Genomic DNA, 18505 nt, shown 5'->3' with positions numbered 1-18505 from the left:
CAAAAAAATTGAGATACTGCCTTGTGTTCTATCAGATCATAATGGACTGAGAGTTGAAATCAATGACAAAATAAAAAAGAGAAATTACTCCAACACCTGGAGACTAAATAATATGCTATTGAATGAAACATGGATAACAAAAAACATCAGGGAGGAGATAGAAAAATTCTTAGAGGTCAATGAGAACGATGATACAACATATCAAAATCTCTGGGACACTATGAAAGCAGTACTAAGAGGAAAATTCATTGCATGGAGCGCATTCCAAAAAAGAATGAAAAGTCAACAACTAAATGACCTAACATTACAGCTCAAAGCCCTAGAAAAAGAAGAACAGAATAACAGCAAAAGTAGTAGAAGACAGGAAATAATTAAAATCAGAGCTGAAATCAATGAAATTGAAACAAAAGAAACAATTCAAAATATTGACAAAACAAAAAGTTGGTTCTTTGAAAAAGTAAACAAAATAGACAAATCCTTAGCCACACTAACAAAGAGAAGGAGAGAGAAAACTCAAATTACTAAAATTCATGATGAAAAAGGAAATATCACGACAGACAGCACTGAGATACATAACATAATGAGAAGCTACTTTGAAAATCTGTATTCCAACAAAATAGAAACTACTGAAGACATTGACAAATTTCTAGAGACATATGCTCCTCCCAAACTGAACCAGGAGGACATACACAATTTAAACAGATCAATATCAAGCAATGAAATAGAAGAAGCCATTAAAAACCTACCATCCAAGAAAAGTCCAGGACCAGACAGTTTCTCAGCCAAGTTCTACAAGACCTTCAAAGAAGAACTCATTCCAATACTTCTCAAAGTATTCCAGGAAATAGAAAATGAGGGTACCCTACCAAACTCATTAGGTGAAGCTAATATCACCCTCACACCCAAACCAGGAAAAGACACATCAAGGAAAGAAAATTTTAGACCAATATCCTTGATGAATATAGATGCAAAGATCCTTAACAAAATATTGGCAAACCATATCCAAAAACATATTAAGAAAATCGTGCACCATGATCAAGTGGGGTTCATCCCTAGAATGCGAGGATGGTTTAACATCTGTAAATCAATAAACGTAATCCATCATGTCAAAGACTAAGGATAAGAATCATATGGTTATATCAATTGACGCAGAAAAAGTGTTCGACAAAATACAACACCCCTTCATGCTCAAAACACTAGAAAAAATAGGGATAGTAGGAACATACCTGAACATTGTAAAGGCTATTTATGCTAAGCCCATGACCGACATCATTCTTAATGGAGAAAAACTGAAACTATTCTCTTTAAAAACGGGAACAAGACAGGGATGTCCTCTTTCACCACTTCTATTCAACATTGTCCTCGAAACTGTAGCCAGAGCCATTAGACTAAAGAAATTAAAGGGACACAAATAGGAAAAGAGGAACTTAAGCTATCACTATTTGCAGATGACATGATTCTATATTTAGAGGATCCAAAAAAATCCTCCAGAAAACTTCTAGAACTCATCAATGAATTCATCAAAATAGCCGGCTATAAAATCAACATGCATAAATCTAAAGCATTTTTATACGCAAGCGACAAAACAGCTGAAAGGGAAATGAGGAAAACAACTCCATTTGCAATAGCCTCAAAAAAAAAATAAAATACTTGGGAATCAATCTAACCAAAGAGGTGAAAGATCTCTACAATGAAAACTACAAAACATTGAAGAAAGAAATGAGGAAGACCTTAGAAGATGGAAATATCTCCCATGTTCTTGGATAGGCAGAATTAATATTGTCAAAATGGCCATACTACCAAAAGTGCTATACAGATTCAATGTGATTCCAATTGAAATCCCAATGATGTACCTTACAGAAATAGAGCAAGCAATCATGAAATTCATCTGGAAGAATAAGAAACCCAGAATAGCTAAAGCAATCCTTAGCAGGAAGAATGAAACAGGGGGTATCGCAATACCAGAACTTCAACTATATTACAAAGCAATAGTAACAAAAACGGCATGGTATTGGTACCAAAATAGACAGGTAGATCAATGGTACAGAATAGAGGACATGGACACAAACCCAAATAAATACAATTTTCTCATACTAGACAAAGGTGCCAAAAATATGCAATGGAGAAAAGATAGCCTCTTCAACAAATGGTGCTGGGAAAACTGGAAATCCATATGCAACAGAATGAAACTAAATCCCTATCTCTGACCCTGCACAAAAATCAATGGATCAAGGACCTTGGAATCAGACCAGAGACCCTGCATCTTATAGAAGAAAAAGTAGGTCCAAATCTTCAACTTGTAGTTAGGACCAGACTTCCTCAACAGGACTCCCATAGCACAAGAAATAAAAGCAAGAATCAATAACTGGGACAGATTCAAACTAAATAGCTTTCTCTCAGCAAAGGAAACTATCAGCAATGCGAAGAGAGAGCCTACAGAGTGGGAGAATATCTTTGCCACTCATACTTCAGATAGAGCACTAATTTCTAGAATATATAAAGAACTCAAAAAACTCTACATGAAGAATACAAATAACTCAATGAACAAATGGACTAAGGATATGAACAGACACTTCACAGAAGATCTACAAGCAGTCAACAAACATATGAAATAATGTTCAACATCTTTAGTAATAAGAGAAATGCAAATCAAAACTACACTAAGATTCCATCTCACCCCAATTAGAATGGTGATTATCAAGAACAGAAGCAACAATAGGTGTTGGAGAGGATGTGGGGAAAAGGTATACTCATACATTGCTTGTGGGGCTGCAAATTAGTGTAGCCACTCTGGAAAGCAGTGTGGAGATTCTTTAGAAAACTTGGAACGGAACCACCATTTGACCCAGCTATCCCACTCCTGGGCCTATACCCAAAGGACTTAAAATCAGCACACTACGGAGATACAGCCACATCAATGTTCATAGCTGCTCAATTCACAATAGCCAGATTGTGGAACCAACCTAGATGTCCTTCAATTGATGAATGGATAAAGAAAATGTGGTATATATATACAATGGAATATTACTCAGCTATAAAGAATAATAAAATTATGGCATTTGCAGGCAAATGGATGAAATTGGAGAATATCATGCTAAGTGAGATAAGCCAATCTTAAAAAATCAAAGGATGAATTATCTCACTGATAAGCGGATGATGACACATAATGGGGGGTGGGGGGGGCAAGAATGGAGGAAGGAAGGACTGTATAGAGGGAAAAGAGGGGTGGGAGAAGTGGGGGGAAGGCAAAAAATAACAATGAATCAAACATCATTACCCTATATGAATGTATGATTATGCAAATGGTATGCTGTTACTCCATGTACAAACAGAAACGACATGTATCCCATTTGTTTACAATAAAAAAAAAAGTTGCTAATGCTATTAACAACCAACTCCACATTACTGTGGTCTGAATATCCCCCATCAAATTTATGCAGGAGCTTAATCACTAAAGTCATATGTTAATGGTATTGAGAATGAAAACCTAATCCAACTATGTTGATTAGAGATAAAACCTTTGGGACATGATTAGATTAGGTTAGGCCATTAGGGTGGAGCCCCCAAGATTGAAAATGAAGAGAGAGAGACCAGGCAGACACAGAGAGATATATGCATGCTAACTCCATGATATGATGCAGCCCTTACTGGGGCCTCCACCCTGCTTTTTGGACCTTATACCTCCAAATAAATGTCTTTCTTTTATAAAGTTAAAAAAAAAAAAAGAAAAGAATATATATTTAAGAGGTATTTTAGTCCCTAAATTAAAGAACAGCTTTTGTCAGTTCACACAGTTTATTTACAGTATTTTCTGGGTTCCACAAAAATCAACACATAGAAAAGAAAACACATTTGGGTTATAACACATTTCAGTTGTAATTTTATGCTGATATGATATTTACATATCTTTTCCTCTCATTCTAATCTGGGTTATGATATATTTTTAGAATTTTTCTCATAAAAGGTAGGGACAGGACAGCTATGGAAAGTTTTAGCCACTTCTGTTTTAGTATGAGAATCTAATTTCTGGCATGGATTAAAATGTACTATATTTATACTCTCAAATTTTTGTTGAAGCTGCACCTATTCTCCCCCTCCCAAAAAGTCATTTCTTTCAGGAAACTGATGGCTAGAGCCCAATAACAGCTTTGTGTGTGTGTGATGTTTTTTACAGAAATCTAAACAGGTCACCAAGGTTTTGGGCTTTCTGCTTGGTCTTAAAAAGCAATTTTAACTTAATTTCCCTTCAGCTTCATAGAATTCTGATTGTACCTCCTCTGAGGCCCATGGGAACTTAATGCTTCAGATTAAACTGCATCATAGTGTTTATTAATACTATAGGTTCCTATTTTTCTTTTTCATTTAGCATCTGCATTCACCTGCGAACAGCATTGCTGGGGGGCACCATACAGACCTACCACTAGGCCATTCTATTGTCATTTATGTCAAAGGGTTGATACAGCAAGAAGGCTGAGAGATCTGTTTTGTATCTACCTTGGACTTGGGCTCATCTGGCTTCCCCTTTACGGTCATAGTGTTTTGAATACTAAGACCTTGGTGATTTGGGGCTTTTATAATTTTTTTCTATTTGTGATAAACACACATAAAATTTACTCTTAACCGTTTTTAAGAGTACATGTCAGTAACATTAAATACACTCCTCATTGTGCAACCATCATCACCATCCATCTCCAGAACTCTTTTCATCTTGCAAAATTGAAACTGCCCATTAAAAACTCTTCTTCACCTTCCCCACACTCTTGGTAACCACTGTTCTACTTTTGGTCTATGACTTTGACTACTCAAGGTACCTCATATGTGAAATCATATAGTATTTGTCTTTTGAGACTGGCTTATTTTGCTTAGCTTAATATCCTTAAGGTTCATCTTTTTGTAGCATGTGTCAGGTTTTTTTTTTAATAGAATGTATTCCATTGTATTTAAATACTATATTTCATTTATCAGTTCATCCATCAACTTTTGCCTGTTGTGAATATTGCTCCTGTGGACATGAATGTTGAAATCTCTTTGAAACCTTGCCTTCAGTTCTTTTGGGTATGTACCCATAAGTAGAATTGCTAGACCACATGATAGTTCTATTTTTTTTAATATACATTTTTTTAGTTGCCAATGAACCTTTATTTTATTTACATGTGATGCTGAGAATCAAACTCAGTGTGTTGCACATGCTAGGCAAGTGCTCTACCACTGAGCTACCACCCTGTAGATGTTCGGAGACGGGGGTCCTCTGAGGGTGAGGTTGTCGATGTCTACCTACCCCAATGCACTCATTCAGACATCGGAGACCCAGTCAAGCTCTGAAGGCATGGATCTAATTTTATTTAGAGTTGCACAGGACATATATAGGCACATTATCCAGTCAGGTTAACACGCTTGTTAAAGCATAACAGAATCAGTCTATAGGTGAACTATAGGTCGAGGCGATGTAAATAAAACAAGCATGCCTAAGTAATTCTGCCCAGCAACAGGTCTGAGACAAAGGACTGGGGGGATAGTAAGCTCCTGCACACAGCATGAGGCAAGGCAGCGCAGGCGAACTTGCTGGGATTGCTTGACAGAGCGAGGCCTCCCCTCAGCTCCTAACTCAGCCTCAACAGCTGCAAAGATCTTCATTCTATGGCGAGTCTTTACCATTACCTCAGTTTCTCTGTCCAGACTGTTTGGCTTACTTAGACTATGGTGTCAGCAACTGCTGTCAAATAAGCTTGAGGAATGTTCCCTACACAACCCCGGTCCACGATAGTTCTATTTTTAATTTTTTGAGAAAGTGCCATATTGTTTTCCATAGTGACTGTGCCATTTTACATTCTTACCAGCAGTGTACAGGGTTCCAATCTCTCCACATCCTTACCAACACTGTTATTTTCTGGGTTTTTCCTTCTCTCTTTCCAGGGCTGGGGGTGTAACTCATTGGTAGAGTACTTGCCTAGTATTCACTAGTCTCTGGCTTCAATGCCCAGCACAGAAGGAAAAAAGGAAAAAAAAAAAAAAACAACCAAATATATATATATATATATATATATATATATATATATATATATATATATATAAAATAAAGAGAGAGAGAAACCTTTCTAATGGGTATGAAATGCCATCTCATTGGTTTTGATCTGCATTTCTCTAATCTAATGACTGGTGAGGTCAAGCATCTTGTATGTGCTTTTGGCTATTTGTGTATCTTTAGAGAAATACCTATTCACTTTTTTGATTGGTACTGGGGATGTAGCTCAGTGGTAGAACCTTTCCCTAGCATGTATAAGAAGACCCTGTGTTTGATTCCCAACACCATTTACAAAAAAAAAAAAAAATTCTTACTGGGATTGTTGAGTTGTGGGATTGGGAGTTTTTTTTTTTACTCTTTACACTATAATTATACTATAATTTCCTTCCACACAGATGCTGTATACAAACACATACACAACTACTGAATATAGCTTTTTTTTTTTTTTTTTTTTTTTTTTTTCTTGGCTAGATCTCTAGTTATCTTCACCTGTCTCTTGGCTTAGGCTGTGTAGGCTGAGCACTGTAAATCCTTTTATAATTTTTTTTTTTTTTTTATAGCAGCCATTCTAATGGGCATGGGATGTGAGGTTTTGGAAGCCTGGCTTTTCTAGGGCACAGAGGAGCTCTATGCTTCTTTGCTACCTATTTGGCCTCGCTTCTTCTGGTGCTGGAGCTCCCTTCAGTGGGTTATCATTTTTTCCCTACATCTTAAACCCTTTAAAAAAAAAAAAAAAAAAAGAAAAGAAAAAAGAAAAAGAAAAGAAAGGTGGAATAATTCATAACTCCTTTGGGGATTTTTCTCCAAATTTAAAAACAGTCTGTTCATCACCCTTTTCAACTTAGAAGTTGTGAAGCCAAAGCCTTAAGCCATGGTTCTAAAGATATTCAAATGGGGAAAACTGTTTCCCAAGACTTTAGCTGCTATTTCCAGCCACTCCTTTTTATCTCAGTTGGTTCCAATCCAGCCTGAGTGTCTTCACTTAAATAAAAGTATGCCTGAGACACAGAAGTTAAATAGTCTTGAGGCAATTTGAATTCTATTTGTTTGGAAAACATGAGTTATCCTGGAAATGAGATTCGTGGGTTTTTTTGCTTTGTTTTAATTTCCCTTTGTATTTTTCACACCCAGCCCAAATATTCTTCTAAAAGAAATGCTGTATTTACCAGTGAAAATGTTATATTCTTATTTATGTGAACCTTATAACCTTCATACACTAATTTTAATTGACTTAGTTTTTAAAATGTCCAAATCAGTCTCAGTTTCAGAATTTTCTAAGAAGAATGATTTAGCACAAACTTTTAAAAAGTCATCTACACGGTTACACTCTTCAAATTGGAATCAGTCTTCATAGGCTGCTTTTTTTCCTGAGAGATAAGAGAACACATAGCTCTTTATAACTTTATCACCCCTTCTCACATTTAAAACCGCTCATATCAATTTAATTTCATTATTTTTGTGTGTCTTGTTATCTCTTCTTTCCCCACCCCCAACTCTGGTACCAGGGATTGAATCCAGGAGTACTTAACCATTGAGCCACATCCCCAGTCCTTTTTAAATATTTTATTTAGAGAGAGGGTCTCCTGAGTTGCTTAATGGCTTGCTAAATTGCTGAGGCTGGCTTTGAAGTCATGATTCTATTGTTAGCTAAACCTGATCTGATCTTTCATCTCCTGTTTTAAAGACTGCATTTTTCTGGATTTAAGTTTATATACCACAGTTTCATATAGTGCAGTTTTAATTAAAACTTACTTCTATTTGCAGTTTTGTTTTCAAAACTGTGTTGTTTCTCTTTTATTTTGGTTACAGAATTTTTACATAGATCCTGATTTTTTCTCCTTCTCTTCCTACTTCTACCCCCAATTCATTTTTCCCTTTTCTTTCTTTCACTCCTTCCTCCTTTTGTAATCAGCCTCATCTAGAGAGACCAGTGGGTGGATTCATATGTAATAACCTCACTGTCCTTGAATATGGATAGATTTTCCTTTGAAATATCACAAGAGATCTAGTTAATAAGAATTTCCATTTCTGTTCATGCACCCAGAAGCCTGAGAGGAGTGGACTGAGAGCCTGTCTTTTTTATTTGTTTTGTTTTTTGTTTTTTTGTTTTTAAATATACATGACAGAATGTATTTTGACATATCATACATACATGGAGTACAACCCATTCCAATAAGGATCCCATTCTCATGGTTGTGTATTCATTTATGAGCAAAGGAAAGTTATGTCCAATTCATTCATTCATTTTCTATTCCCATCCCCTGCTTTTCTTCATTCCCCTTAGTTGAATCAGTGAACTTCTATTCTTCCCCTGCCTGCTGTCCCCTTATTGTGGGTTAGCATCCATGTATCAGAGAACACATTTGACCTTTGGTTTTTTGGGATTGGCCTATTTCACTCAGCATGGTATTTACCAGTTCTATCCATTTACTACAGGTGCCATAATTCCATTCTTCTTTATGACTGAGTAATATTCCATTATGTATATATACCACATTTTTTTTATCCATTCATCTGTTGAAGGGCACCTAGGTTGGTTCCACAGTTTAGCTATTGTGAATTGAGCTGCTATGAACATTGATGTGGCTGCATCACTGTAGTATACTGATTTTAAGTCCTTTGGGTATAAACCGAGGAGTGGAATAACTGGGTCAAATGGTGGTTCCATTCCAAGTTTTCTGAGGAATCTCTGTACTGCTTTCCAGAATGGTTGCACCAATTTGCAATCCCACCAGCAATTTATGAGTGAACCTTTTTCCTCACATCCTCTCCAACATGTATCGGTACGTGTATTCTTGATAATTGTCATTCTGACTGGAGTGAGATGGAATCTCAGTGTAGTTTTAATTTGAATTTCTCTATAATTACTAGAGATATTGAACATTTTTTCATATAGTTGTTGACCATTCATGTTTTTCTTTTGTGACGTGCCTGTTTAGTTCCTTAGCCCATTTATTGATTGGGTTCTTTGATTTTTTTGGTTGTTGGTTTTGAGTTCTTTGTATGTCTTGGATGTTAATGCTGTATCTGAGGTGCAGGTAGCAAAGATTTTCTCCCATTCTGTATACTCTCTTAATGTTCTTGATTGTTTCCTTTGCTGTGAAGAAACTTTTTAATTTGATACCATCCCATGTATTGGTTCTTGATTTTACTTCTTGCACTTTAGGAGTCTTATTGAGGAAGTCAGTTCCTAAGCCAACCTGATGGCTACTTTTTCTTCTAGTAGGCACAGGGTCTCTGGTCTAATGCCTAAGTCCCTGGTTCACTTTGAGTTGAGTTTTGTGCAGGGTGAGAAATAGGGGTTCAATTTCAATATACTACACATGGATTTTCAGTTTTCCCAGCACCATTTGTTAAGAGGCTATCTTTTCTCCAATGTGTTTATGGCACTTTTGCCTAGTATGAGATAACTGTATTCATGTGGATATATCTAATATGAGATAACTGTAGTTATGTGGGTATATCTTTGTGTCTTCTATTCTGTCCCATTGGTCTTCATGTCTGTTTTGGTGCCAGTATCATGTCATTTTTGTTACTGTGGCTCTGTAGTATAATTTAAGGTCTAGTATTGTGATGTCTCCTGCATCACTTTCTTAGAGAACCTATCTTAGCAGGGGAATTTTCTCAAATTTCTTTTGTGAAGAGTCATCATTTTAGTAGTCACAGTGTCAGTTGTATATTGTAGTTATTCATCCACCTTCTTTGTATGTCTTCCCATTGTTTCTAAGAAATTCTTTTGACTTCCTAGGTTATTGTTTGATATACTGCAGGATATGTTTTAGGGCACAATTATTTCAAATGCTCTTTTAAAATTTTTTTTGTTCTTTTTAGTTATACATGACAGTACAATGTATTTTGACGTATTGTACATACATGGAGAACAACTGCCCATTCTTGTGGTTGTACATGATGTGGAGTTACACTGGTCATGTATTCATGTATGTCCAATGCTCTTGATTGGTAGTGGTACAATGGATTCAGATGGTGTTTCCTTATTTTTTCTATAGCTCATGTGTTCCCTAGCTCTGGTCTCTCTTTTTTAATAGTGTTTTTGCCAGTATCTCATCTGCTTTCTCTCAGTCTCAGCATTCCTTTTACACAGAGGCAAGTTACTACTGGACTCAGCATCTTTCTTCCATCCAGATCCATCTTACCAATGTTACATAAATTCTTTTTTAACAGTTTTGTCATATGAATGGCATCCATTCCTAGTTTCTAGTATTGATATAGTTTTCTCCTAATTTGTATTTGTTTTAGCATTTTAGTTTTGGAATAAAGATATGAATTAAAAACCTATGTTCAAGTTTTTTTCTTATTTGAGAGTCCAAAATTTTTTAGATTATTTTTTCTGATTTTTTTCTTTTCACCTAAAATCCTGTAAATAAATACTCAAAAAATGTACCTTTTCTCACTGTAGGGTAATGAACAGCTAAAGTTTTGCAGTTTTTTGGGTTAGGTTGTTCATGATACCTCAGATGAGGTTGTTTCTGTAATTGGGTGATCTGCTATCAGTAGGCTAGAATATTTAAATATAAATTAAGAACATTTATGTAAATGTAAATAATTCACTTACTGTAGTGGATCAGACAAATGAGGTACTTTAACAGGGTAGCTGAAATGTAGATCTTTGACCTAAGCCTTGTCACAGTAAGTGTTTTGTGGAAAGTGAGTGTATATATCCAGCTCCACTGAGATGATAATAGCTCTGATAGGGAATTCAATTATCCAGGCTGCTTTGCTTTTAAAACTATAATTAGGTATTGTTCTTTTGTACTTACATTGTGACCTTTATATATTCTTCCTGTTCTTCTTTCATTAGGGACTACTTCTTGACAATAAAATTTGAAAAAGCTTCTGTTGTGTATTTAGTAAGAGAATCTTAAGCTTGTGAAACCAGTAATATTGACCATTTCATTTTTTTCCCTCTCATCTTTTCCTCTCTAAAGTGAGTCATAACTTTGGGAAAATGCTTTTGCAAGGGTACTGTTCACAAAAAGAGTGATTTTCACATTTCCTCCTTTTTCACTTTTTCCTCCTTTTTTTTTCCATTTCCTAACATATTGGAGGCAAGCGTATTTGCCAAATTTTGTAGACTGTGTATTTTTAGAGCTCCTGTTAGTTTACTAGATTTGTAGTTTGGAAGAAAAAGTGCCACTTTGAGGCTAAATTCTGGTTGATTCCTAAAGGGTGTGTTGAAAGTTGCATCAATATGTAGCTCAGTAGTTATCTGTGATATGCTGTACCATCAATGTCATAAACTGAAATAAAACATTCTAAATATTAGACACTTAAAAATGTTTCACAGTGCCAAGAAGAGTTTTCTTCTCTTATTATTTTTTATTACAACAAAATAATTATTGGATTGACATATCTCTTTTTACTTTCTTACAAATTACATGAGAGCTTAATTATGATCATATTCTGCCAGGGTTCTAGATTCCTTCTCTTGTTAAAACCCTATAGAATTTAGGATCTTTTTGAAAATGCACCATTGATATAATATGCCTACTCCCCCAGGATTCAAGCCTACACTAGTTTTTAGTTTGAATTAGTTATATTTGAATTCTTAAAATAGTAAATCTTTTTACTGTTGGAGAAAAGTCACTAAAAAACCACTAATCATTAATGAAGGGAAAATGTGCGCATTTTATTATAACTATTACTACTTAAACTTTTCAAAACTTTAATATTTTGGAATGTTTGATATATGAGTGGAGCTTATTAAAGAGGTGAAATTTATACACTAAAAATAAAGAAACTGAAGTTCCAAATAATGTGTTTAGACTACAAGCACTAGGAATATAACCTTTTTCATTAAAAAACTCTGTGTTTAGAAATTATTTCAGACTTCCAAAAAGGTTGCAAAAATAGTATAAGGAATTTCCATATACTACTTACCCATCTTCCTAAATATTAGCATTTAGCATAGAATAGTGATGAAAACCAGGCACAATACTTTTAAATAACCCTACTGACCTTATTCAACTTTCTACAGTGTCTCATGGTCTTTTTGCTTGTTCAGGACCTAAGTTGGATCCTACATTGCATTTAGTTTCCCTTTTACAAGTTAAATTGATTTTTAACTGATACATAAAATATAAAAATGGTATGTATTAATGAGCTAATATGATGTTTTGATACATGTATACATGCATTTAGTTTTTATTTTTCCTCCATCTCCTCTAATCTGGGACAGTTTCTTGGTCTTTGTTTTTTATGACCTTGAAACCATAGAAGAATACTGGCCAGTTATTTTGTAGAGTGTGTCTGAAAGACAAAAGAGATGTTCAACCCTTCTTATTTTGTCATCTCAGGAGGTACCTGATATTGATATGCCTTATTGCTGGTGACATTAACCTTGGTCACTTGTTTAAAGTGGTATCTACCATCTTCCTCCCCTGTGTGCTCTTTTCCCCTTTGTAATTAATTAGCATCTTGTGAGGAGATATTCTGAGTTATGCAAATATCCTGTTTCTCATTATTCTCTTGCCTACTAATTTTAGCATCCATTGATGTTTTTTGCCTCCAACAGTTGTGCTCTGATGTATGCTAAATGGCCATTTTCTATTCCTACCATTCCTTCCATATTTATTAATTGGAATTCTGCTTTAATTTAGATCTCTCCCTTTTTTCATCTTTACATATGTATTTGATTTAATTGGTATGGACTCATGGATATTTACTTTATTCAGTAGGCTACCATTCATTACTATCATTTTGCTCCAAGCATCATGTTATCAGTTAGAATATCAGGTTTCTTACTCTTAATTTCCCATGTACTGTGAAATTTTAGGCAAAATATTCAACTATTCTTACCCTTAGTGGCCCTATAGTAAAATGGGAATAATTTTCCTGTGCTGTATATAAAATAGATTTGTAAACTATAAAATGTGATACAAATGGTAATATTGTCATTTGGTTGCTAAATGTTTGAGGGTGATCAGAGAACAGTCCCTTTTTAGGCAGACTTGAGAGTTAATTCGTTTAGACCATTGCTTGTTTCTGTAGGGAGGCATAAGAATGAAGGTGGAGAGAACTAGGGTATGGAGATCAGAGGCAGAAGATGGAGATCAGTACAAAAGTGAGTCTTAGCACAGGGAGCAGCATGCATTCTCACATTCTGCTTTGTGTAATCAGTTCTTTGTGAATTCCCTAAAATATTAAGCAATAATAAATCATTTCCTTGATTATGAGTTTTGAAAACTCCCTTGATCCATATAGCAAAATATACTGTCAAATTAAATGTGGCTTATAAAACATTAACTTCCTTTTTTTCTGTACCTTACACCGTTGTTTGATTGGGAAATGTTATCTCCATTTTACATTATTAAAGATATGTGAAACATACAAAACCATATGTTGTTGTGAATCTTATTGCTCTTGGCTTTTTTCCAGTTTTACTTTGTGAGCCTTCTTAGATACCTATAACAATATTGTGTGTACAAGTCCTTGATATGACTTTTTCTCATTAAGTTTCTGAATCAATACATATGTCCACTGCCCAAGATCATTTGTTCCTTCATCCTGTTTGCTGTAGGTATTTAGAGGATCTATTGAATGCTAAATTTGTGATTTAACTTGGTTTTTCCCCCCTCTCTTTGGGGATGCAGGTTTTATTTCTTCCTGTCACAACAAGCAGGCAAAAAATAGTAGACTAAGCTGCTAAGTAGGTCGACCTGCCTGAGCACCGTGAGGTGGCAAATTCTAATGAGATTTCCTGACTTCAGCAGTTATCAGCAATGGGAACAGGGAGTAGAAATAGCAGTATTTGAACTTCAAATATCCAAGGAAGAATAAGTGAGTTTCCGCTTTGTTTAACATTTGTAACTGAGGAAATAGACTTCACACCATAGTGTTTATTTTTTTTCGATTTTATTTTAATGAATATGACCAAATAAAGTCATGAAACCAGAGTACAGGGGAGGCGGAGAGAACAGATCAAAATGCATGATTATGTTAGTGGATTTAGGCTATTTCAGATGGCATCTCTGTGTTCTCTAAGATAGTAAAAGATTAGAAATAGACACACTCTATGCATGTTCATAAAAGCTAACAGAAGGTATTGAAGCTATTAAGGGATGCCATTTGTGCCAGTGATTTTGAGGATGGATGTCCTCAAAAAGTGGATTTGTAAAATCCACTGAGACATCAAATCAACAAGAAGTGCTATGAATGAACTTCATACTTTGGACTTTAGCTTGGATTTTGGCCTTAGTTTGGAATTTCATATTTTTGTTGGTCTTGGACTGTTGACTTGTTTTGCACCATGGTGTTCAACCGATTTCTCCCATGTCACTGGCCTGCCAAGTACCTGAAACTCCCCAGATGACAACAGCAAGGGCAGTGTACACATTCATGGAACACCTGTTATGGTGTTAGCACTTCTGAATTAATTACTCTGTTTCATTTCATTTAATTGAACCAATTGTGAGGGACAGGTATTACAGAAAAAATGTTTTTAGTTGCTGCAAAGCTCTGTGAATAATGTTTTAAATAGCAAAATTAAATATTTATTCACTAGAACTTAGTTTGACCATTTATTCTCTAATGTAGCCCTTTGTGCTAAATCTTTCAGCTTGGTTGACAAAGAACAACTGGGTAGTTTTTAATTAATCATATTAAAACTAAATATTTTTAACACTGGAGTTCCCTTCTTACTATTTTCTCTTGTCAGGGCTATTTCAGTAACTGCCTACTGATTACTTTTATTTAGACTGTACTGATATTTGAACGATCATTGTAAAATGCAAGTCCAGTCAAGTCAGTTTTTTATTATAGTTCCTCTACCCACCCCATACTGTACTGGGGACTGGACCCAGGGAAACTCTACCACTGAGCTATATCTCCAGCCCTTTTTATTTGAGACAGGATCTTGCAAACTTGCTATCTTCCTGCCTTGTCCTCCCAGGTTGCTGGGATTATAGGTGTGCCACTTTACCTATCTGCTTATGGTTTCTTTAATGGTTCCCAGTTACCTTAGGATAAAACTCAGCTTTCTTAGCATGGAATGCAGGATCTTAATGATCTAGGAATCTCTGACTTTTTTAAGGACACCACTTCCCCAAATGACTAATGATTCCCTGAAAACTATAGGTTTCGTTCTTATTTTTTAATGTTTCTCTACCTGGCATTCCATTGTCTTATTACCTGGTTCCCAGTAATGCTTCAAGACACAATTTAAACTTCTAAAAAACTTTTTATTATAAATATTGTCAAACATACAAAATATAGAGTTTAATATCATCAAACCTTATGTGTCCATCACCTAGCTGCCAGCAAATCTTCCAATTCATCCTTTTTTTTTTTTTTTTTTTTTTTTTTTTAAGTCTATAAGGAATCTTCCAGGACTTCCTAAGCAAAGTAAGCCATTCCTTCCCCTGTTCTCCTTAGCACCCTCACCATTCTGCTCTTAGAATGCTTTGCTGTCATTATTCATCTACGTGTCTCTGCCTTTAGATTATAAATCCCTTAAGAGTAGGTATCAAGCTCTTTTTACCTGGCGTTCTTTATGCCTGACATAGGTACTGACACATAATAGATGCCTAATAAATATGAACAGTGTGTTAAACCAATCTCAGGCCCTCTTCATCTCTACTTGCTGTCACCTTTTTCTCTTTGCTTTCCAGAAATGGGTACATAAAAATAAATGTGTTTCCACAAAGAAACCAGATACAAAAGACTCTGTGTGTGCATGCGTGTGTGTGTGTGTGTGTGTGTGTGTGTGTGTGTGTGTGTGTAAAGAAAAGAGAGAACTAATCTATGGTCAGATAAGTCGGAAGGGAGGTACCTTTGTCAGCAAGGTGAGGTGGGGCATTACTGACTGGAAGTGGTCATGCATGAAGGAACCTTAAGTTATTTGATTTGGGTGATGGTTAAACATATGTGTACAAAAATATATCAAGTGGTACACTTAAGATTCATTTTCTATGTTATTTATAAGTTGCACCTTGATTTAAAAAAAAAAACTTTTCTTGCTAGAATCATCATTTTCTTGATTACCCAAATTAAAAAACTGAGAGTAACTCCAGGCTCCTCCTACTCTCTCCTCTCCATTGATAAGTCCATTTTATAAACAGCGTATGAATCCTTCCATTTTTATTCATCCTCAGCACCTCTGCCCCTTGGTATGCAGACCAGCCTGTGAACTGGCTCACTTTGTGTGAGGTGTCCCCCTTAAGAGTTGAGGAAGGGAGTCATCTGGCTTAACTACCCATCTAATAGCAGTTGTGTGTGGGACTTGGCCCAAAGGAGTTGTAGTTTGGAAAGGCAGTGACTCACGCTGCTAATCTAGATTATGTGAGAATTTTAAATCATGTTCATTAAATCATTTTTAGTACCTACATAAGAATATCCACGTGAATGAGGTATGATTTTAAAGTAAAAAGAAAACTACAAATACTATTTTTGTTAAGTGTGTGTCATATGCAGCACATTCCTGAGGGTGTACTGTTCAATCTGGTCAAGTAAATGTTAACTGAAATTTAAAAGAGGGACTGGGGTTGTGGCTCAGTGGTAGAGCATGTGCCTAGCACTGGGTTCAATACTTAGAGCTACATAAAAATAAATAAATAATATAAAGGCATGCTGTCCATCTACAACTACAAAAAAATTTTTAAAAAAATTTAAAGGAGACAAGTTTTTATTAAACATGGAAAGTGTGTAGCACAATTTAGGGAAAGATGCATTTTACACAAAGATTCCTTGTCAGTTTTTCTTCTATTGAAGGAAAGGTAGTGAAAGTAAAAATTGGGGCTGGGGTTGTGACTCAGTGGTAGAGTGCTTGTTTTGCACTTGTGAGGCACTGGGTTCGATCCTTAGCACCACATAAAAATAAATAAATAAAAAATAAAGGTATTGTGTTCATCTACAACTAAAAATTTTTTTAAAAAAAGGAAGTAAAAGTCAATGGGAAGGTCCAAAATAGGTAAGAATTCATCCTATAAGGCTTTTCTATTCTTATTATTGGGGAAGGACAGAACTGACTTATTTTTAAGCAAGGTAATCTTATTTTATTCTTCAGAATATATTATAAGATCCAGAGAGCAGGTGATAAGATGCAGTTTAACAATTGGAGCTATGGGTACTTGGATATTTTCAGTTCATGGATAGAGTGTATTTTCTTGTGAAATGATTTTATTAAGATCATATTCTTGCCAGGTATGGTGGCCCACACCTGTAATACCAGTGGCTCAGGAGGCTGAGGCAGGAGGATCACTAGTTCAAAGCCAGCCTCAGGAAAAGCAAGGCACTAAGCAACTCAGTGAGACCCTGTCTCTAAATAAAATACAAAATAGGACAGGGGATGTGGCTCACTGGTCAAGTGCCCCTGAGTTCAATCCCCAGTACCTACCTGCCAAAAAAAAGATCTTATTCTTCTATAAATATTCTCAGGATTTAAGAGAGTTCTGCTGTGAAAAGTATACCTCTGTGCGTGATGATTCTAGTTAGGAGAGCCAGTGGTTTTAGTTTTAATGTAATATTTGCGTACTTTATATTCTCCATGTCATTGTTAAAAATAATACATCTTATGGAAAATAATGAAAATGTCAAAGATGAAGATTAAATTTCTATAGTAATATCACTTTATCACACTAATTAGTTTTTCATTTAAGTAAGTTTAGTACTAAACTTTGATCAGGGCATAAGTATTTAAATTTTTTACATTGATTTTTATGTACCCAAAGTATTTGCAGACTGTTATTTGCATAAAGGATAATCTCTTCAAGACATCTATTGGTACAGAAATTAAATAATTTTGTTTGAAACATTTAGAAGGAATTATGAAGGAATATTGAGGCTATTTAAAGATTTTTATTATGAAACTATTTCAAACAAAATAGCAAAAAATACATATCTACCACCCAGCTTTAACCAACCTAATATTTTTCAATGTGTGCTCTAATTTTTATTGAAGTGATTGCATTGATTAGAGAGATGCACATTAAAATCCCATTGAGGTAACCACCACGTATCTATTGGAATGGCCAAGATTAAACAAAACCACAAACCTAAACATTTGCATGGATACAAAGTTAATTTAGCTTTCAAACTTTACTGCTGGAAATGCAAAGTGATGACAACCACTTTTACAATAAGTTTGGCAGTTTCTTATAAAGCATGGATTGTGCACATAACGTATGTTATGTAAAAGTTTTTATGGGTTTTGTTTTAAGGGTTTTTTTTTAAGGTAACATACATATTTATTGAATTCTATTTTAATGTGGATTAAGAAACCCTGGACCTTACATTGCCTAAATTTCTACAGTAATAAAACTGCATCCTCCTTTCTAGTAAGACTAGATTACATTCTTTTCCTTGTTTGTGCAAGGATCCTTTTGTACATTTGTGTTTGCTATCTTCACAAATGACTCTTTTCTTTCCTTTTCTACTTGGGAAGCTCCTGCCTGTTAGTCCTCTTTGCTAGTCTGTGACCTCCATGTCTTATTTAACTTTTAATCTCATTTACTTTGCACAGCTACTAAA

The 18505-nt window shown here is 35.2% G+C and overlaps 1 protein-coding gene across 2 annotated transcripts in view; it reads left to right on the top strand.

Annotated features, from left to right (window-relative positions):
* Rec114 (REC114 meiotic recombination protein) overlaps window positions 1-18505 on the top strand; it is a 107730-nt gene that overhangs the window by 44325 nt on the left and 44900 nt on the right. The window lies entirely within an intron of this gene.

This window comes from Sciurus carolinensis, chromosome 2 (genome assembly GCF_902686445.1).
Source record: "Sciurus carolinensis chromosome 2, mSciCar1.2, whole genome shotgun sequence".
In the NCBI taxonomy this organism is placed as follows: Eukaryota; Metazoa; Chordata; class Mammalia; order Rodentia; family Sciuridae; genus Sciurus; species Sciurus carolinensis.
This window is presented reverse-complemented; position numbering and strand designations above follow the sequence as displayed.